The sequence below is a fragment of the Panthera uncia genome, chromosome B1, assembly GCF_023721935.1.
Source record: "Panthera uncia isolate 11264 chromosome B1, Puncia_PCG_1.0, whole genome shotgun sequence".
Classification (NCBI taxonomy): Eukaryota; Metazoa; Chordata; class Mammalia; order Carnivora; family Felidae; genus Panthera; species Panthera uncia.
Window position 1 is genome coordinate 45,724,799 of NC_064811.1, and position 22,610 is coordinate 45,747,408.

The following is a 22,610-nucleotide window of genomic DNA, read 5'->3' on the forward strand; positions in this document are numbered from 1 at the left end:
CTTTGGAGACTGACGACCATAGTCTGTACCCTACAAGAATATTTCACATTCTTCTCCCCAAAAGATTTCATCCCTTCCATGTGACAAAACTCATCTCTTCCACTCAAAAGTTTCCATTAAATTGCTTCAAAGTCTGAAGATAATTTCATCCTCTAAAAAAAAGTTGTCGGGACGCCTGGGTGGCTCAGTTGGTTAATCCTCTGACTTCGGCTTACATCATGATTTTGGGGACAGTGAGTTTGAACTTACACAACTTAGAGCCTGGAACCTGCTTTGGATTCTCTGTCTCCCTTGTCTCTCTGCCCCTCCCCACTCATGCTCTGTCTCTCTGTCTTTCTCAGAAATAAACATTAAGAAAACAATAAATAAATAAATAAATAAATAAATAAATAAATAAATAGATAAATAAATGTAAAAAAAAGAAATGAAGTTGTCTCCCTCATTAATGTCTAACATACAATAGTGGAAAAGGGTCAGGACAACTGCACTAGATAATCCATGGATAAGGTGAGGGATGGAGGCAAACTCTGCTAGTTACTATTTTTCCCAGTAAAGATAAGGAATAGGGACACCTAGTGGCTCAGTTGGTTAAGCATCTGACTCTCGGTTTCAGCTCAGGTCATGATCTCACGGTGTGTGGGTTTGAGCCCTACATAGGGCTCCAGCTTGGAGCCTGCTTGAGATTCTCTCTCTTTCTCTCTCTGCCTCTTCCCCACTAGTGCTCTCTCTCTTTCTCAAAAGTAAATAAACATTAAAAAAAGATAAGGAATAAAGGATTAGAAAATATGTACATTAAATGACACTAGAATACTAAACAAAATAGAAAACAAAAACATCCACATGGAGCGGTAGTCTTTTAAGATTCAATTATTGAGTGCTTTGATTAGGGCTATGTTGTTGATTACCAGAAAGACTTCCACAGACACTGGGAAAATATTCTCTTTGTTGTTGTTGTTGTTGTTGTTTAGTAAATGACACAATCCAGTAGGTAAAGAGCACTTGAAATAACTCCCTAATATAGATCTGTAAAACAGAAGTGCACACAGTTACAGAGGTACTTGAGTCTTTATAACCAATTACTGATGCCATCATCTGGTTGGAAGGGAGGCTCCCAAACTGTTAATTTTTGACCTTTACTTTTCTACTTGTTTTTTTTTTTTTTCATTTTTTCCTGACCCCTCCCAATTCTTCAGGACACTCTAAGTACTTACTCTAAGTTCATAGGTTCAAAGACAGCACAGAGATAACCATGATTTTCATATTCATTTTTCTCATTTTCCATGGATTTCTTCTTTCTACCAGGCCCAAACTTAAGATTACCATGCACTATAAAATATCTCTTATTTTAATTAAGAAAAATTGTTAGAAAATGAGGCAGCGATTTAACAGTCTTATTACAAAAAACGCAATATTTTAACAATCTAATCTTTTCACAGGAGACTTTAAGAGTATCATTCCATTATCTTCTCAACTCCTTCAGCTAAGTCAGTCAAGATTCCTACTGGTGTCTTTCTGTGTATAAACTGTGCATTTTCCTCTGGATGCTTTTAAGATTTTCTTCTATCTTAGGTTTTTTAGCAGTTTGATTACTATGTGCCTTGGTGTTTTCTTTGTATTTTCCTTTGAGTTTCAATGAATTTCTTAGGTTTTTGGCTTGAAACCTTTTATTAATTTTAGGAAATTTTTTGTCATTACCCCTCCATATAATTCCTCTGCACTATTCTTCTTCTCCCCTCCTTCTTGAAATCCAATTTCATGCATGTTCGGTCATTTGATTTTATACCACACATCTCAAATGTGTTGCTTCAATGTTTTACGTATTTTTTTTTTCCTTTGTGCTTCAACTTGGAGAACTCCTTCTGGCCTGTTTCATCTTCACTCATTTTTTTTTCTTTATTCTACTGTATCAAGTCAGCTTTAAGGCTAATATTATATATATTTTTTATTTGTAGCATTTTCATTTCTTCCTTTTTTTTCTTACCATTTTCTGCTGGAAAATCACTAACTCTTTATATATGTGGTTCACTCTTTCTGTTAGTTTTAAACATATTTATTACAAAAAATAATCTCTTTGTCTAATTTCAATATTTTGGATACCTGGAGGCTTGCTTTTCTTTTTTTACTCTTGGTTATGGATCCTATATATTTGCTCTTTCAAATTTCTCATAATTTCTGATTATATGACAATTGTTGTGTGTAAAAATAGAGATTAAACTAAACAATACTTACCTGGAGGGAAGCACATGCCGTGCCTTCTAGAAGGCCATTAGGGTTTGTTGTGAGTAGGGACTGAGTCCTTATATTCTGTAGTTGAGTTGTACATGGGCTTGTTTACAAATTTAGTTAGTTTACTGTTATCGTCACATATTTTCAGGACACAGTCTAGACTTTCCTTCAGCAAGGCTTGCACTCTGAGCATTAGAGAGATTCTCGAAATCCCTTCGTATTTTATAAAACTACCTCCAGGTTTCCCAAATGTGAGTGATCTCTCTTTGCTTTACAGCTTGGCTGCCAGCCTTTTTCCTCTGGGGATGGTTTTTGTTTGATCATTGGCTTGAGTTTTCTTCTGCCCTTTCTCTAGCTTCCTGGGAATTGGAAGATCGCTGTTTATCCTTTCACGCTGTCTGCAGCCTTGGAGTGTGGCTTTAGTGTACATGGTGAAGGTCTGGAGTGGCTAAGGGGACCTTTATTAGCTTCCTTCACCCATGCACAGTTCTCAAAGGGCCACTGTTTTGCACTCGGACAGGATTCACATGCCCTCAGAATCAACAACAAAGGGATCATCAGTGACTACCTCAAAGGCTGCCTGTTACACATTAATTTATTTTCTTAGTATGGTAAGAAAATAGAGCAAAGGACAACAGACAACAAACACCACACCACCATCACACACACACACACACACACACACACACACACACACAAACAAAGACAAAAAAAACCCCTGAAGATTCTGTGGCTTATCTGGCTTATGTTTATGGGGGGATGGATGGTCTCTTACAAACTTAGTTTCTACATCCTAACTAGTAGAAGTCTTAACAAATTAATCTTATGATAAGCCATGTGTATTTTAGTAGAAAGACTTCTTGCTTAAAAATGTAAAATTTATATAGATATGTCAAATTATATGTACTAATATATATGTATATATAGTTTTCTTTTTTTCAGTTGGTGTCTTATGGACAGGAATTTATTAGAGGGGACCGGGATCAGAGTGGATACATAAGTTCCAGGTTGGGCAGAGGGGAGCAGGAGGCATGAGTAGTGCTGTCAAAGTGAAGCCAGTAAGACAGGATGCCAGGGGTGCCATAACTAGTAGAGCGCTGGCTCAGCAGGCAAGCAGGCAACTGCTTCTCATCCTACCAGTGCCATCACCTCAGGGCATGGCAGAGGCTTTGTGGGAGGAAGTCTAGGGTCCAGGTGTCTGGTTCCAGTTGTAAATGGGAGTGGTAGGGGGCATAAAGATGACGAAACTCCTACCCCAGGGGTCTTCGGCTACTGAGAGATAAGTCTGGGGAGATGCCACTCAGGGTTTGAGGAAGGCCATTTGGATAAGACAGGCAAAAGGCAGTTGTGGTGGCATCAGTGGCTGCATAGGGGAGGCAAGCCACAGAGGGAACACTGGGGTGGTGAGAGGTCAGTGCCCCAAGGGAGGGGAACCCAGGGCCTTTGTGCAACCCTTTAGAGCACCACCTTGAGCGGATACACTGCTCCAAGTGGGAGAGTTCCTTGGCCAGGGTCCCCTCCCAGCACATGGTACTGGCAGTGCACATGATGGCCTGAAATCCCACCTGTGCTCACAGCTTGTCCCCCAGGCCCAGATGATGTCAAACTTTGACCCGGGGCCCATGGAATAAATCACACATTTGAGGTCCTTCAGATCCTACTCCAGTGGTTTGTTAGCACTATAGTAGTAAAGTGCTATACTGTATATGGAGTAGTGGGGTTTTGTTACTAAAATATCTTTAAATCTTTGGATCTTGTATTTGCTTTGTCACAAACACTGCCAAGTAAATAAAGCATTTTCTCTGGCATACTCAGACATGGATCAGCCTCTTTTCCACATTGTCTTTAAGATTTAGTTCAATTCTCCTTTTTTAAGGTGCTCTCCTCCCTAGTAAATTCTTTCTCTTTCATATGTTTTAATGGACTGTATTTGTGTTCACTTCTTGTGGTTTCTACGACATTATATCATACAGATTGATTTGCTTGTAAGTTGCTCTAGGAGTCCAGCGGAAGACATGATACGTCATAAATGCTCAAACACGTTTATTAAATTAATTAATCTGGAATATTAGAACATAACGTTCTTAGTGTCCTTTTAGTATCTGGCCTCATTAACAAAGAGATTTCTGTGTCATAATGCATTTTTTTAATTTAAATGGCTAATGAAAATTTCAAGAATTTTTTAATTTAAATGGCTAATGAGAATTTCAAGTAGAATAAAAGGCTATCAATCATACAGTTACTATTTCTATACTCTTTTTTTACATTTAAAAAATTAATAGGTTTTGGTAAATTGACGTTGGCTAGTGGTCACTATAACACAGAGGTTACTAATACATAAATTAAAAGATCTACTTGAAATCAACACAATTTATTGATACCCATAGACTGAAAATAATTTCAATAAGCAAAAATAACAGAATATAGCTTCCTAAGAAACAGATGCAAAGATTACTTGCTGTAAGTAATGTTAAACCTCCTTTGCTGAATTGATTTGGTTGACGTCCCAGTAAATTTGCCAACAAAGCAGCCACTTCTCTTGATATTTACTCATTTTTCCTAGGAATTTGCTTATGCTGAGAAAGTTTGGAACCAATTCTTCATAGAGAGATGTCAGTCTGTTGGCAACCTGAACTATGACAGGGCCTCAGAGAATCATGATTTATGGCATTTGATAATTTTCTTTCAAATGACTGGATACTTCCTAAATATCCTTCTGTGACTTGACAGTATTAGTGTTTCCAGACAGCTAAGTCCTTTTTGTGTTTAGGTGTAAGGACAGAAGTAAGTTTTTTTCTTTCTTCTTATTTTGTACTACTTAGCTATCTATTCTTAAACATGGAACTATCAGGAGAACAAATACTGATATAAAAATAGTATGAAATGTTAAATTGTTTTAATTTCTTACACCAACAATATAAGCTTATGAAATAAATACTCTATATTTATATTAAGAAGATACACACACACATACATACATACTTATTTCTCACAGTTCTGTAGGCTGAAAGTCCAACATAAAGGTGCCATCAGGGTTGATTCCTGGTGAGACCTCTTCCTGGCTTATAGATGGCTGCCTTCTCTTTGTGTCCTCATGTGTCCTTTCCTCTGTGCATGCATGGGAAAAGAGATCTCAGGTGTTTCTTTCTCTTCTTTCAGATTAGATTATAATCTATCTGATTCCAGTTCTATTGGATTAGTGCCCCATGTATTTTTAGGGCTATTCTAAATAGTCCTATAAGTGATATTCTGATTCAGGTAAACTTATACAAATTAGAATTTGGACTGAAAGACAATAAATATTCTGCCTTCAAAAGACAGAAGAAATATTCACAAGGGAGTCAAGGAGAAAGTCCTAGTACCTAATGGAACTTCCTCGGGCAAAGTAATTTTGCCCAGAGATTTCCAGGGACACACTCCTTCTGGGGAAAAATTTGATTCCTTACCTTTTCCTGCTTCTAGAAGTTACCACATTTCTTGGTTTGTGCCAGTTTTCCTCCATATTCAAAGGGAGTAACTATGGTTGTCATACTGGCCTCATGCTGCCATCCCTGGGCTTCTCTCCCTTCTGACTCCCTCTTCTACTTTTATTGTCTCCTGTGATTACACTGAACCCATATGGATAATCCAGGATCATCTTTCCATATCAAGGCCAGCTGATTATCAGTCTTATTTCCATCCACAGGTTACTTCTCATTTGCCATGTAACCTAATATATTACAGGTTCCAGGGTTAGGGTTTGCGTGCTTTTGTAAGGCCATTATTATGCCAACCATTCGCAGCAACTTAAATGAGTAAGATTTAGCCCAGCAAAGGCAGGTTAGGAAGAACATTCTAAACAAAGGAAACAACATGACAGAAAGCGTTATTGGAATCGAGTGACAATGACAAATAGTATCTAACCTTCAAGCAGGAAGTAAGAATAGGAGTGAGGCATGATCAGCCTTAAGATACAGATGGCTTAAGATCTACTGACCTTGTTACAAAAGAATCAGTATTTTGGCCAATCACATATCACAAAGCCCTTACTTTCTGAAATTCCTAATGAAACCAGCATTTCCCTCAGCATTAATTCTCAACAATTAGCAGTGTGTTTATTTGAAAACAGGACAGAGAACCAATATCAGAATGAGTTAGTCTGATGGTGATCATTTCTGTTCTTAACACAAAGTCAGATAAACTTCATCTTTTATCTCAGGAACATGGGCATTTTTTTTTTCTCGTGTTCCTTGGCTGGTAGCATCAAAAAGAATTTACTAAATAGATATAATTTGAACCTTTATCAGTGTATCTTACAATAATGTGGCACCGATACTTTATCTTTCTTTGTTTTGTTAATTTGCTAGCATCTGCTAAATTTCTGGATTCTTACATGGTTACTTACCAAATTGAACCATGACTTATATTTCACAATTGACATAGCTTTTGTATGGATTATCATGTTTTGTATGGTAATGAATTTATCTTTTTCTTCTTTTGTAACATCACAAAGTTACATTGCTTGTGAAAATATTATTTTGTAACTTAGGATAGTCCCAAAGGATCCCTCCCATATTTCCCTCCCCTGAAATTCAAGGCTTCCAATATCAGAATACCTGTCTTAAAGGTGACTCTTTACAGACTAAATGTTGGTGTCTCCCCAAAATTCATATGTTGAAATCTTAACCCCCGTATAAACTGATGCAGTCACATGGAAAACCGTATGGAAGTTCCTCAAAAAAGTAAAAATAGAACTGCCATATAATCTAGCAATTTTCTGAGTGTTTACCTGAAGAAAACAAAAACACTAATTTGAAAAGATATATGCACCTCCATGCTCATTGAAGCATTATTTACAACAACCAGGAAATGGAAACAACTTAAATGTCCATCAAAGAATTAATGGATAAAGAAAATGTGGTAAATATATACAATGGAATGTTATTAGCGATAAAAAAAGAATGAAATCTTGCCATTTGTGACCACATGGATGGATCTTGAGGGGATTATGCTCAGGGTAATAAGTCATACAGGGAAAAATAAATATTGTATATTCTCACTTATATGTGGAATCTAAAAACAAAACAAAACCAAAAAAAAACAAACAAACAAATAAACTTGAGCTCATAGATACAGAGAACAGGTTGTGGTTGCCTGAGATAGAGGGTAAGGGGGTGGGTGAAATGGGTGAAGGGACTGAGAAGGTACAAATTCCAACTCATAAAATGGGTAAGCCATTGGACGGAACGTATAGCATGATGACAATAGTTAATAATACTGTATTGCATATTTGAAAATAGCTAAGAGAGTGGATGCTAAACATTCTAACCACAAGAAAGAAAAATCGTGTAACTATCTATGGTGATGAATGCTAACTAGTCTTATTGTAGTGATCATTTTGCAATATATACAACTACTAAATCATTACGTTGTACACCTGAAACTAATGTTATGTCAGTTATACCTTAGTAAGAAAGAGTAAGTTCTAATACAAGAGAAAAACCCCTGCACATTATCTTGTTTTCAGTGTATAGTTGTAATGTATCAATAAGCATATTTTACTTCCAAGGTTTAAAGAAGCTTAAAATACATTATGAACAAAAATTTTCTTACATGACATGAGAATGAACCTTGCATAAAATTCATGACACCTGTCAAGCATTTTAAATAAAACTGGGGGTTTGTAATTATACTGTAAGTAAACTACGAGTGAATAGAAAATATATTTTCAGTTGAAAATGAAGGACACATGGAAAATAAGTCACTTTTAAAGCTTGAGTTTCTGCAAAATTTCCCAACAGCTCTAATTTAATCTGTAACTTAGTTAGGATTTTGAATACATACTGGCAGTTAAACAAATTTCGCATTTAGAAGTTATTAATCCTGACCAAATATAAGTATTTTTTCTCTGTTCTAACTAACAAACTCTTGTTTGAATCTCTTTCTGAGCCCAGTAAAAACTTTCTATTAATTATATGAAACACAATTTCTACTAATAAAAATGAATTAAAAACCTTGAAAAGAATGTCACCTGTTCAATTTATTTGACTGTTTCATTTTTAATCAGAGCTTCTACTCAAATGGTTCATTTTTCTCATGGTTACAGAATAAAGGAATTGTTAGAAATTGACCTTGGTAATTAGGTTCTAAAGATGAAAAATTTTAGTGGTGACAGGATGACAGAATTTAATGATTAACAAAGGAAAAGCAAAGTTTCTATGAACTTACCCTACTTGAAATTTTCTCATTTATAAGTTGTCACTTTACCACTAAATAAGAATTATTGTTGAGGAAAATAGAATGCTCTATGATTTTTCTTCCTGTTAATATGGGCATGATAACCATATATCCTATAAGTAGGGAGTATTTGTACATTCAAAAGTGGGTCAAAGAAGAGAAAAAAATAGGGATGCTAATCAGAAGAAAGACACAGGCAATGTGTTACCAAAATGCAAATAAGAGAAGGGGAGGAATCACATCTGCATATCAACTTAACTGAATACTATTTATCAAATATCTGTTTTATGGTTTTAAAAACATAGCAGAAAATCTATAAAGTGTATAATCTGTCAATTACTCAAAACTACATACAGCACCTTGAAAATAAGGGATATTCTGTGGTGGCCTTGAAGATCAGCCATTTAAAATCTATCAAATTGACAATTTACCTAGCTATGTTACTGTAGTAATCTCCTACAAAGAGGTCTGAAATCTCATCCCTGGAAATCTCAAGGGGAATAAGGGTGGGCAGGACTGTGACAACAGATTTTTAGAACCAAAGACACTGTTGAGGACCATCGTGAAAAACTTTGTGATTGTTTCTCAGTCTAGCTGTTTCTCAAAGTACATGTATCTCCTGAAAGTTCAGAGCCACACTGATACTTCCTTAAGAAGCTCTAATGTTCATCTAATAATCATTGGCAGTTAGTATTTGTAAATATGGCCAATTCCAAATTTCATTCCCACGTTGTCTGGATTAGTCAGTCCTCTTTTCTCTCCCAAAAGAGCCATTTCAGTCTCTGTATTTCCCACTCTCATTCAAGAAAAATTATTTTTTTTTTCACTGTAGACTGAGAAGTCCCAGGATGGGCCAAGAATGTCATGTCATTGGGTGGGTTAATATATGTTCCTTAGGGTAATCTATGTGATAATGCATGTAGTAGGAAACAAACAAACAAACAAACAAACAAAAACAAAATTACTACATCAAAGGTTAGTCACAGAGTTCTAGAAGAGAATTTTCTGGATAAGAATCCTTCTTAATGAATTTGTTTAGTTTTGGAAATAAGCCCTCCTGAGTATGGCTTGGAAGTTTTATGGCAGATCAAAGAGAAAACCAGATGGCTCCAGAAAAAAATGAAAAGGGGATTAGGGGACTATAATCAGGAATTCTAGGGAGGTAAATGGAGGACCTCTGATAAAGAGAGAGGATGCTATAGGAACATGGAAAGTGTCTAAAGTTTGCACAGAAGAAAATTGCAGTGATAATTTCTCTTATGAAATGAATACCCAAGGGGCACCTGGGTGGCTCAGTTGGTTAAGTGTCCAACTCTTGATTTCAGGTCAGATCATGAACCCAAGGTTGTGGAATCAAGCGTGGGATTCTCTCTCTGTCCCTCTCTTTCTACCCCTCTCCCCCTTCTCTCTCTCAAAATAAATAAATAAATGTTAAAAAATAGAAAAAAAATATCCAAGACAGTTTCAAGAGCAGAATTTATAACACTAACACACAAGCCTTTTTCCCAATCCAATTCCCCAATATACATGGTCTAAAAGTGTAGAAATAATGAGATTGAGTAGTCTATGGAAATTCAGTGCAACTCTTTCCATCCTTCTCATGTTAGTTTCTGCTAAAGTATCTTCTTTCAGTAGAATGGCCAAAATCTAATAAGCTGACAATATCAATTACTAGTGAAGACGTAGAGGGACTCTCATTCATTGCTGGTAAGAATAAAGAGTGGCACCATCACTTTGGAGGACAGTTCAACAGTTTTTTAAGAGCTAAACAGAACCCTACCATACAGTCCAACAATTATTTCCTGGGTATTTACCAAACTTATTTGAAATTATGTCAACACAAAACTGGCGTGCAAATGGTCATCACATCTTTATTCATAATCACCCCAAACTGGAAGCAACCAAGTTATCATTCAAGAGATGAATATATAAACAAACAGCGATACATCTACACAATGGAATATTATCCAGTGTTAAAAAGGAATGAGCTAACAAGTCATGGAAAGACATAAATGAATTTTAAGTGTGTATTGTCAAGTGAAAGAAGCCAGTATGAAAATACTACAAACTGTATGATTCTATTTATATGACATCCTGGAAAAGGCAAAACTATAGAGAAGGTAAACAGATCAATGATTGTCAGAAATTTAGAAAGGGGTAAGGTTAAATAGGTGAAACGGTGGAATATAAGGGCAGTGAAATTAATTTTCATGACAGTATAACTGTGAGTATATAGCACTATCCATGTGTCTATGTATCCACAAAATGTCACAGGTCAGAGTGAATCCTATTGTATGTAAATTTAAAAAATTAGGAGGACATGGATGCTATGATAGAATGGAGACTGTGGCAAAATAATACAACTTCACATTAGGCTTGGGGGGGGGGAAAGCTGCTGATCTACATAACTTTGGAAATGAATGGAAAATGTAAGACTAAAAGCAAAGGAAGTATAACACTCTGATGTAGTTGGTAAAGTCGTTTGATGTGGAGATAAAGATTCGTAATACTGAAACCACAATGCATATGTCCTGGAATTAAACAATTAAGTAATTGGATAGCAGATGGCAGGAACCAGATTTCCCACTGGTAAAGTGGAAGGTTATAGGCCAGCAAGGAGAGGAGGCTAGAACAATCTATGCCATAATGACTCAGCTGTAGGCAACAGTATGAGCTCATGTTTATCTTTGTATAAGTATAGTGATTACATAGAGAAATAATTATAGATATGTGTACATATTAGGTCAATATATATATATAAATATGTATATATACTATATATATATATCTGTATATATCTATATCTATATCTATATCTATATCTATATACTTAGCTGAGAGCATCTAGAAACAACACCCCAATAGCAATGAGTACACACAGTGCCCAGGTTTTGGTTTCTAATATTCTCCAATAAAAGGAATTAGGGATCCTTGGAGAAATGGCTGATTTAAATTTAAATACCGGGGCAAGGAATGTACAAGATGAGTCTAAGGCATCTTATAGTGCCTGAAATTATAGTGCAGAAAATTAAAATTAAAAATACAAATGATTATGGAATTATTTCAGGACATAAGCACCAAATGATAGAGCTTCTAGTTGCCAAATACAGAACAATTTCAGTAATGACAAAAAAGGAGTATTGGGTCATAACCCAAAGTATGAAATAAATATCCATGAGTCCATATTGATATGAATGAATGATTAAATAAATAGGCAGATGGAGAAGAATAAACAGGTGTCCTGGACAGATGAATTCCAAATCATTTGTGTAGAAAACTCACACTCAAGGAGGTGGACTATAACTCTTCACTCCTTAAGGTTGGGCTGCACATAATGACTACGTTTGGAAGACTATGGCAAGAAAAAGAGGGGAAAATTGTAACTTTAGAGTGAAGAAATCTGACAAATTCTATCTTAGCTCCGGTGATCAAGTTTAACATTCACATTGTTAATTTGCATTGACAGTGTGTACCTTTGATATGAAGTAAGGAGGATGACATTTGACCTCTGTGGTTTTCCTGCAAACATAAAACACTAGGTCTAAATATGACAAAGACATCAGAAAAATCTCAATTGATGGGCATTCTACAAAATACATGAATAATACTCCTTTTTTTGTTCTTAATAATGTTCCTTAAAACTGTTAAAATCAGGGGCCCCTGGGTGACTCAGCATCCAACTGTTGATCTTGGCTCAGGTTGTGATCTCGTAGTTCATGGAATCAATCCCTTCATCGGGATTCTGTCTACTTGGGATTGTCTCTCCCTCTGTCTGCCTCTCTCTCTCTTTCCCCCAAAATAACTAAATAAAAACTTAAAAAAAAAACTGTTAAGATCATAAAAAACAGTCCAGAGCGGCCTAAGGAAACATAATGACAAAATATTATAGGATATCCTACATTGGTTCTTGAAATAGAAAAAGAATATTAGGTACAAACTAAGGAAATATGAGTAACATATGGACTTTAGTTAATATTAATGTATCAGTATTGGTTCATTAATTGTGACCAATGCACCATAATAATGTTAGATGTTGACAAGTGGGGAAAATTGGTATGGAAAATATGGGGACTTTTGTGGTATCTCTGCAACTTTTCTGGAAATCTAAAACTGTTCTAAAATCAAAGTTTATGAAATATTAAAAGTTCAAACTTGAAATTTGAAAATTACATTTCTTATAGTATGTGTCTGGATACAGAGACTTGTGAGTAAATATATAGACTTTCAATAGAAGCTGAATGAAAATACTTTTCATTGACAGAAGGTTTATAAGAATAGACCATGTAATTAAAAGATGAATGTGGACAAGGTATACATTTCTTGAATATAGTTCAAAAGATAGAATGAAGTCATCTTGCTAACAGTACATGGTCTTTAGTCCTGGGTCCTAACAGCACTCAAGAAGAAATCTCATTATCTAGCACCTATTAATCAAGTTGGTAGGAAACACACCGCAAAATTAGAGTGATAAAGATTTTCTTAAATATTTTAGAAGTTATCAAGGTAAAATTAGTATTTTGTTGCACTGCTTGGAGGAAGTAACATTATTTAGGTTTCATTGTAATTATCATCACTAGCAAGTCGTTTGATTTTGTTGGCAATTTGTTAGAATATTAGTTGTTATTAGTCTCCTAAAGAGAAAGAAAGATCTATATTTAGGGGGAAGCTATTTGACATAGAAATATATGTGACACAGAGATTTTACATGTCAGGTGGGAAATATGTTGATTTAAAAACATGCATATAAACTGTGCCATAAATATCAAATATTTCAGATATCATAGTCATTAATTCCTATATATTCTATTTCTTATGTTTTCTTTTATCTCAAACTTAGTTTGAAATACACAGTTAATCAAATGCATAATACAATCTGTATAATTGTTGCCAGACTTATTATTACTAGTTAGAGCTCTATGTTCTTGATCAGTTACTATTTTTATAAAAATATTTAAGATAGAGTTTCCTGGGTTGCTCAGTAAGTTGAGCATCTGACTCTTTTTATCTTAAATTTATTTTATTTTTACCTTTTTAAATGTTTATTTATTTTTGAGAGAGAGACTGAACACTCATGCATGAGCGGGAGAGGGGCAGAGAGAGACTAGGAAGGGCAGAGAGAGAAAGAGAGAGAGAGGGGAACAGAGGATCCTAAGCTGGCTCTGTGCTAACAGCAGAGAGCCCAATGTGGGGCTCAAACTCAGGAACTGTGAGATCATGACTTGAGCCGAAGTCAGAAACTTAACTACCTAAGCCGCTCAGGCACCTCACTCTTGATTTTGGCTCAGGTCATGATCCCAGGGTCATGGGATCGGGATCAAGCCCTGCATCAGGGCTCTTGATTTTGGCTCAAGTCATGACCTAGGGTCCACACTTAATGTGGAGGCTGCCTGGGAATCTCTTCCTCATTGCCCCTCTCCCATGCTGATGCTTTCTCTAAAATTAAATTTAAAAATTCAAAAACAATGTTTAAGATAATTATCTTATTCAGTTTAGCAAATGAAATGGTAGTACCCACTTCCTAAACACCCATACCTACCCAATAGGCTAGAAGACAACATGATTTTGTAATGAATAGCTTTTGTGAGATTTCTTGCTCCATATCACAGTGAGAGAAATGTTCATAGTAAATCTGGTGGGAAGCAAGGTGACTTAAAATAAAAATCATGTTTTTAAAATAGTGTCACTGGGAGAAAAACTCCTTTTACTGAAATGCCTATATTTTATTGCTGTTTCCATATCAACATCAATGGAAATTATATATAAATTATATATATACATATATAATTTTAATGATGTAAAAATGATACGACTTTCTTAGACATTGTGATTATTTCTGTGATTACAACATGGCAACTCAATATATAAAAACACATCTGTTGTTTCTAATTATACCTGTTCCTGAACATTTCCATCATGCTAATTTCAGTTGCTGAGTGGAAATAATTGAATTTGCCTTTCCTTTCATTTCATATTTGTTTAAGCAAACACCTGGGGATTTCTGCCTGTAGGGAGAAATATAATGAGATGATTCAAAGATACAGCTTACAACAAAAACTTATTTTTTATTTTAATCTTTTTGCTATTATTTATATAAAGTTCAAGTTCCCCATTTTTTCCTCCAGAATTAAAAGTTTTATTTTTTTCAGCTAGATGCTATTGGTGAGAAAATTTAAAACATTAAATACTACAACTGGATTTACCCAGAAGGTGACTTTGATTAAATTTTATAATAAATAGAAACTGAAAAAGTAGCATATTTACAACATACTAGTTTTTCCTATTACTTCTTGACATTCAGGTAAAGTCATTATTTCTATTTAGACAACTTGTTTCAATGCTTCAGTGAATCATATCATTATCAACCAGTTATAGAGCTTACTGTCTTCATTATTCTAGGCACTTTATATGACATGAGTTTTGCTGTCACTGAATATATAATCTAGTTGAAGAGACATGTCGTAACATATAATTGATTTTTTTCTTTTTCAAAATTTTTATTTATATTCCAGTTAGTTAACATACAATGCAATAATAGTTTCAGGTGTAGAATTTAGTGATTCATCACTTACATACAACACCCAGTGTTCATCACAACATGTGCACTCTTTAATATCCATCACCTATTTTATTGAACATACAAGACAGCAGTATTAAGAATACTAAGAATACTATGTTATTAGTATTCATGAGAGGATTAAAGATTAGAACAGAGTTGCAAAGCTTTAAGGAAATGGTGAATTTATATATGTGTCTTAGAGAATAAATGACATTTAGATGGTTCCTGAGGAGTAAATAATATATTTCAAAAAAATGGAAAGAGATGAAGGCAAAGGGAGTGTGGCCAGATATGACTAAGAAGCTGGACCCAACTTCTCCAAATCAGTGAATACCGACAAGGACTCTAAAACATTTCACAGATATGTACTAGGAGACCAAATTATTCTGTTAGGTGGGTATAATTATGAAAAAAAAAATAAACAATTAAGAATCATATGTATGCCTTGTTAACTATTTTAACTTTACATGAAGCAGGAGATAGGAAGAACACCTTACCTAATAGACAAGAGAATATCAATCTTCTTGAACCATTTCATTTATTCCCTCTTATTCTCTCTTTAAAAGTGTCTACTCCCTTTTACTTTATGATTAATTGTCAGGGTGACTGAGAAGCTCTTTCCTGAGCAGTATAAATGTCATTCACTTTATTTAGGTGTGGGCTTCTCTTGAAACATGTTTGACACCTCTTCTTAGAAGCTAAAAATCTCAGACTCCAATATTCTCACAGTCAGAAATAATAAAGTATGTTCCAAGAGAGCAACAGGGTCAAACTTGTTGAGAATAGATTTCTAAAATTAAGTTATACATGGCCATTGGTATTTTGTTGTATAAGTGGGCATATCAGTGAAAAGTTGCAAGAATATTCCACAATTAGTCTATTTTAATCTACATAAAATAATCCTTTGATGAAACAAAAAGCAGGAACTCTATTCATTTGAATATATTGTAATGTCAATTCAACTCCAACTGCCTAATTTACCTAAAAAAATTATACACTATTTGTGTTACTTAAAATGGAAGTTTTGGTGCCATGATGTGGGACCCAGATCTCCCTTCAGGAATGAAGGACTTATTCCCTAAACTATTGGGAATGCTGCTAGAGATTTTTTTTTTTTTAGAGCTGTCTCCCTGCTTTGCACATTGCATCAGCTAAAGAGCTGCTTAGATATGGCCACACCTCCTTCCCGAGCAATCACAATCCAAAATGTGGGGGTAAAGGCTTCTACTGGATCTGTCTTGAAGTAACTCTGAAGGAGAATCCCAAGTCTTAAGGTCCTCATTCAAGTCAGCAGAGGTCTTCACTGGAATTTCATTGCAGCTCAACTCTCCCCTAATTCTGCTTTTTTACATCTCCTCTAAAGGTGTTCATGCCGAGTATATTTTCTAAAAAATATTCTGTCTCAGAGTCGGTCTCTCATGGAGTCCAATCTGCAAATATTTTAAAATATGTTCTTCTAAATACCCCAAATTTCTTAATCAAATATAAACCCCATATTTCCAGCTTTCTATAGAGTTCTTATTTGAAAGTATTGTATTAGCATCAAATTCTTCATGACCAAAACATATTCATCTCTTAATATACACACATGTATATAATATACATATATACACATATGTATATATGCATGTGTATATATGTATATTATTACTTATTAATTATTAATTCTTATTAATTCTTCTCCTTATATTAATCTTCCATCCTAAACATGCATGTAAATTAATTTACTACTAACTCAATGAGCCAACTGAAAATGTTCCTCATGTGATATTGGGCATAAAGGGATTTAATAGTCAACTATTTGACATTATTCCCCAGTAGTTGGAAGATATAAAACATGTATTTCAAGTGATAACCTAATTGCAGATCCATTTTGGCTCACATTCCAAACATGACACTGCATGTGAAATGGATTTTTCCAAATTACATAATACTAGGTTTTGCAGAGAGATACATCTGCTAGTGAAAGCCCTTATTCAGTATTTATTCAACAACATTCTCATAGAATCCTCCTAATGTTCTTGCAAGCATTATAATTTCTGGGATACAGTGAATAAAATAGACATGAGCCCTACTTTATTGGCACTAATAAGATAATAAAATAGGTAATTGGTAAAGATGTACCTGAACCAGACTTACTCAGGAAGTCTTTAAAAGGAAAATTCCATTAAGCTAAGATCTGAATCATAAGAGATCATTCAAAGACCTCGAAAAAACATATTCCAGGGAGAAGGAAGATTATGTGTAGTATCTTTAGAGGTGGGAATGGCCTTGATTTATTGAAAGGATAAAAAGAAAGTCCTTATGGCTAAAGCACGAGAACAGGATATCTTTAGGTTTCATTTTCTGGAAACAGACCTTGAAAAGAGAATTAATGAGCAAACAATTTATTAAGGAAGTGCTCCTGGGACATAGAAATATTAAAAGGATCTGGGGAGATCTGGGTAAAGTAGTGATATCCTCTACAAAAAGAAAGCAGTATATGAATTGAATACAATGTAAGAACATAATAAAAAATTGGATTATATTTTGTTTGATGACATGCTTTTGAAGAGTTTTAATCAGAGTAGTAGAACGATCAGTGTTGTGCTTTAAAATTATCACTCTGGGCACTAATGCAAAGAGAGAGAAAGGGAGAAGGAGAGCCAAGAGGGAGGGAAGAAAGGAAGGAGGGGGTAAGGGAGAGAGACAGAGATGTAGAAGACCAAATCTGATATCAGAGAAGTTGGTTGTAAGGGAGTTGAAGTGTTCTAGAAACTAGTGATGGTAGTTCAGTCAATATATGGATAGAGAGAAATAGCCAAATTCTGAACATATTTAAGAGGTTGATTCCATACATTTTGCTCAGAGTTTAGACATAAGACATAGAAGAAGGAAAAAAATAAGGATGATGCCTTGAATTTTGGCCTGAACAACTGGCTTCTGATATTTACTAAGAGTGAATATCTTACTCACTCTGATATTTACTAAGAGTGAATATCCCTATTGGAAAGGGATAGATTGGGTGAAACACACACGCGCGCGTGGGCGCGCGGACACACACACACACACACACACACACACACACACACACTACTTGTCTATACTTGTCAGTTTTAGACAAGTATATATACCAAGCAGTTAAATAGATCTAGAAGTTTGGAACTCAGAGAAAGTTTTGGGCTGGAAAATATATATTTTGGAGTCAGGCATAGATGGAAAGTATTTATAGTCATGATACTGGATAAGATTACATAGAAACAAAGGGCCAAAATCAATGAAACACTTCAACATTTAGAAGTCTGACAAAGGAAAATTGTTAGTGAGGTGGGAAGAAAAAGCGAGATAGATATATAAAAGACTAAAACAGGTATTTCAAGAAGGAGAGTATAGTCAACAGTGACAAAACAGGTGAGTATTTGAATCCTGTTAGAATTTTGAAGCAGCTCAGCAAGTTTCAGAATATTAGGAACAGACCTATTAGAATTCCAGGGTCTTTACAGCTAGATGGCTAGTTTGTGTAGTTAGTTTCTTCTGTTACCATCTTTCAAATTAAAGATAGCTAGGAGGAGCCTAAGGATGAATTATTTGGTGCATCTTCTCTGACCTTTAATTAGGTAGTAAATTCTAGTGGTCTTGAGTCATTGCAAACAGTGTTTGTTTGTTTGTTTGTTTGTTTGTTTTTGTTTGTTTTTGTTTTTTGTTTTTTTACTATGCTTTTCATATTAAAAAAAAGGATAGGGCACCCGGGTGGTACAGTCTGTTAAGTGTCTGACTCCAGCTCAGGTCATGATCTTATGGTTCATGGGTTCAAGCTCTGCATCAGGCTCTGTCTCTCAGCACAGAGTCTGCTTAGGATTTTCTGTCTCTCTCTGTCTCTGCCCCTCCCTTGCTTGAGCTCTCTCTGTCTCTCTCAAAAATAAATAAACATTAAAAAAAGATTTAAAAAAGGATATGTCTATGCTTATAGTACCTTAAACATTCTTTTGCACATTTTATTACCTTTGTTTATATTTCCCTTCCTCACTTTTGAAAGAAGAGTGCAATGGAGTTAAGAGCATAGTACTATAGTTACACAACCAAAGTTCCAAACTCCCTGCAGCCACTTTTGAGTTGTATGTTCTTTGCCCCACTTCTCTGCGCCTCCGTTTCTTCACTGTTAAATAAGGAAAAGAATAATTTTCCATTCCATGGGTTATTATAGAATATTGTAGAGGATAAGTAGAATTAATATGTGAAAAGCCTTAAGATACTGATATCTGCTACTATTTTATCATTGCCTAGAAAAAAATCCTACTCATTATTTTCTAGATTCTCTTCTAAGATCTATTTTATGACAGACCTGGACAGAATTAATCATTCTCACGTCTGTGTGGCCACTGTATTTTTACTTATACCCAGATTTTTCCTGCTGCATTTCTTACACTGTTATCTCTCCCACTACACAATGAGCTTCCTGAAGGCAAGATTATATTTTATACAGCCTGTATCCCTGCAACAAAATGATGTCCCCCTACACATTGCACCAATGATTATCATTCTTGGCTCTGGCAGGATCATTGGGGATATTTCTTAAAATATATATGCCATGATATTAGGATTCAATAGGAAATTTAGGTTTTTTTAGAGGGTTTATCATATGTTTTTTGTGTTCTGGCAAGTTGCGATTCTATGTGGTAGACATACAATAAATAGGCAAATAAATGAATGAGCTATTTTCTCTTTGCTTACTATTTATAGAGGAAAACATTTTTATTTCTCATTCCTTCTGAGCGTCTTGTAGGAAAATTGCATTTATTGATGGAAAAGAAGAGCTATACATGATCTGATTTATGGAATACCTTTTTTTATATTTGAATACTATTATATATCACTTTTCAGCTTTCTCTGACAAAGTCAAAATAATCACATATAATGCCTTTGGATTTATTCATACTCTGAGTATGATGCACTACCTTATAAAGAGTTTAATTGTGTGGAGGAAAACTTCAAATGTATAGGAAGATTGTCCCCAACCTTTAAATATGTGCCTACTTTCAGAAGTTCTTTATTTGAACGTGGTGATTTATGTTTGTCTAATTTATTAATTGGCCAAATTAGTTAAAACATATAATATGTTCCTCATTTTTCTAGGTTTCCAAAAAGAAGAGTATATGTAGATGACATGAGAAGAAAACTTTAGTGGGGAAAAATATTTAAAAAACAATAGAGAATGAAAAAAAAAACAGTCTCTCACTGAAACTGTCAAATTGTGTGTCATGAACAATAGCACTCATAATGATGAATTTGGCTTATTGTTGAAGATAGGAATATATTTTGTTATGAGTATTTTGGTATTATTAATAGTTTTAGTAGTAATAGCTTTCTTATGGTGTCCATATCTATATAATTTTTTGTTTTATTGGCAGAATTTCAAATTTTCCATTGTAGTTTTTTAAAAATTTTGGAATGGAAACACATCCCCACACACCCAAACCCACATGCCCCCCCCCCCCACACATATATGCTTTTTAAAAAATTTACAAACAGAATATGAACAGATAATAAGCAAAATGTCATCTGGTCATCAGGTTAGAGTAAACGAATCTGAGCCTTTGTAGTGGCATTGGAACTGAAAGATAAAGTAACCAATGTGTCTTCTTTGGTATGTGACAAGTGTACTTTGTCACAAAACAGATGGTTGTTAAGCACTATATGAGCTACATAAAGAATATGAGTAAAATCGTACATCTTCTCTGAACTGTACTTAAATCTCTATGCATTGATTTTTTCTCATTATTTTTTAACTGAATTTTCTGCTTATCTTTATAATACAAAAGGATATTTAAATGATATGTATTGTTTCAGTTTCATATTCAAATCTATCTGGGTTTTTTCTTAATGTTTATTTTTGAGAGAGACCGTGTGAGCAGGTGAGTGACAGAGAGAGGGGGTACAGAGGATCCAAAGCAGTTTCTGTGCTCACAGCAGCAAGCCAGATGCCCACTGGAACTCACAAATGGTGAGATCATGACCTGAGCTAAATGGGACACTCAACCAACTAAGCCACACAGGCGCCCCTCTCTGGTTATTTTCAAGAGCAGATATTTTAAACATTTTTTCACTCCAAATATATTTTTTGAAGAAATGACATCTAATAAGATGTTCCCTCATTTGAAAATCACTTGCTGTGATATTTAAATGCTCAACAAAATTAACAAACTCATGAGTATATAATTTTTTTTTAGGACTTCTGGATCATTCAGGTTGGTCCCATGGTTTCCTCAAATGTAAAAAATTTTTATAAAAAATGTTTTTGAAGAATATTTTGTGACAAACTCCTGATATACATTCATTTATTGGACCCTTAGCTTTTTAAAAAAGTGTCAGTATGTAAAGAAAGTCATTGAGATAGGGGTGGCACAATAATGGCTACCTTCAAGTTTCATTCAAATCTTCTGTCACAATGGTATTTTATGCCTCTTTTATAGAGCTGGAAGCAGTTTCTTCGAGCTGATGATTATGAGCCTACAAACCCTGCTCTAAGTGAAGAATGTACTTTCCTGTTTATCTGAACAGTCCTCAAAGTCCTGAGAGTACTTTGTTTACCTTACTGTCATTATTGATTAAAGGCCTAGATTTTGTCCAGTAGACTTCCACATAATTTCTGTCTAGTACAAAATAATTTTAAATATTTGATTTTTAATTTTCTTCAAACATTAATCAATTTTGAATCTAATCTAGTTTTCTAGTTCTCCAAAATACCTAGTTTCTCAAAATACTGTTTTAACCAGCTTTTTCCTTTACTGGTTTTCTGATAACAAGTTAAAGATATTTTTGATATACACATATATCATTCCATATTTGAAAAACAAAGGTTATGAGTATTTTACTCATCTTCAAACATCTCATATGAGTATGACTGCACTTGTTTATTTCACAGAAAAGTTTGATATGTTTGTGATAAATAGGGCATAGAAAGCCTCAATGGAGTGTCTCATAGCCAAGGAGACAAGTACAAGTTGAACTATTTATTCCCAAAGCCAGTCATTACAGTAAAACTTTATGAATGAGATTCTCCTCTGAGTATCTTTTCTAGTTGGAAAGCACTATGAGAAGACACAGTTCATGCCAATGTATTCCCAGTATACTCTGAACATTCCAAGTGATTTATGGATGATGGACTCCTTCACTTATCTTCCTAATGGTTAAGATTATCTGTGGTCTAGAGAAACACTGGAAATAATGGACTATATTATACTATCCCATGAATAAACTTAAAACTCAAGTCTCAGTCAATTTCAAAGGGTTACTATGTGATTGCATCAATATTTTAAGATAACTTACATTTGAATTTTGTTCCTGATAAGAAGTCAAGCAGCAATAAAGAATTAATTTCTGTTTCTCCTATATGTTAGTATTGTTACAAATTTGCGAGCTATTTTTTGGAAGAAGGATGAAACTACATGTAATTTTTATTAAATAATTGATTTTCTTAAATTATATGGCTAAATAAGATATACGCTTATTTTTTTCCATGCCTACACATTACTTAGATGTCCTTGGGAGAAAAGCAGCTAAATTAGGAACAGAAATAAAATCTAAGACAAATTTTCGGTCATCCAGAAAAGAGTAGAATAAAATCCTGAATTAT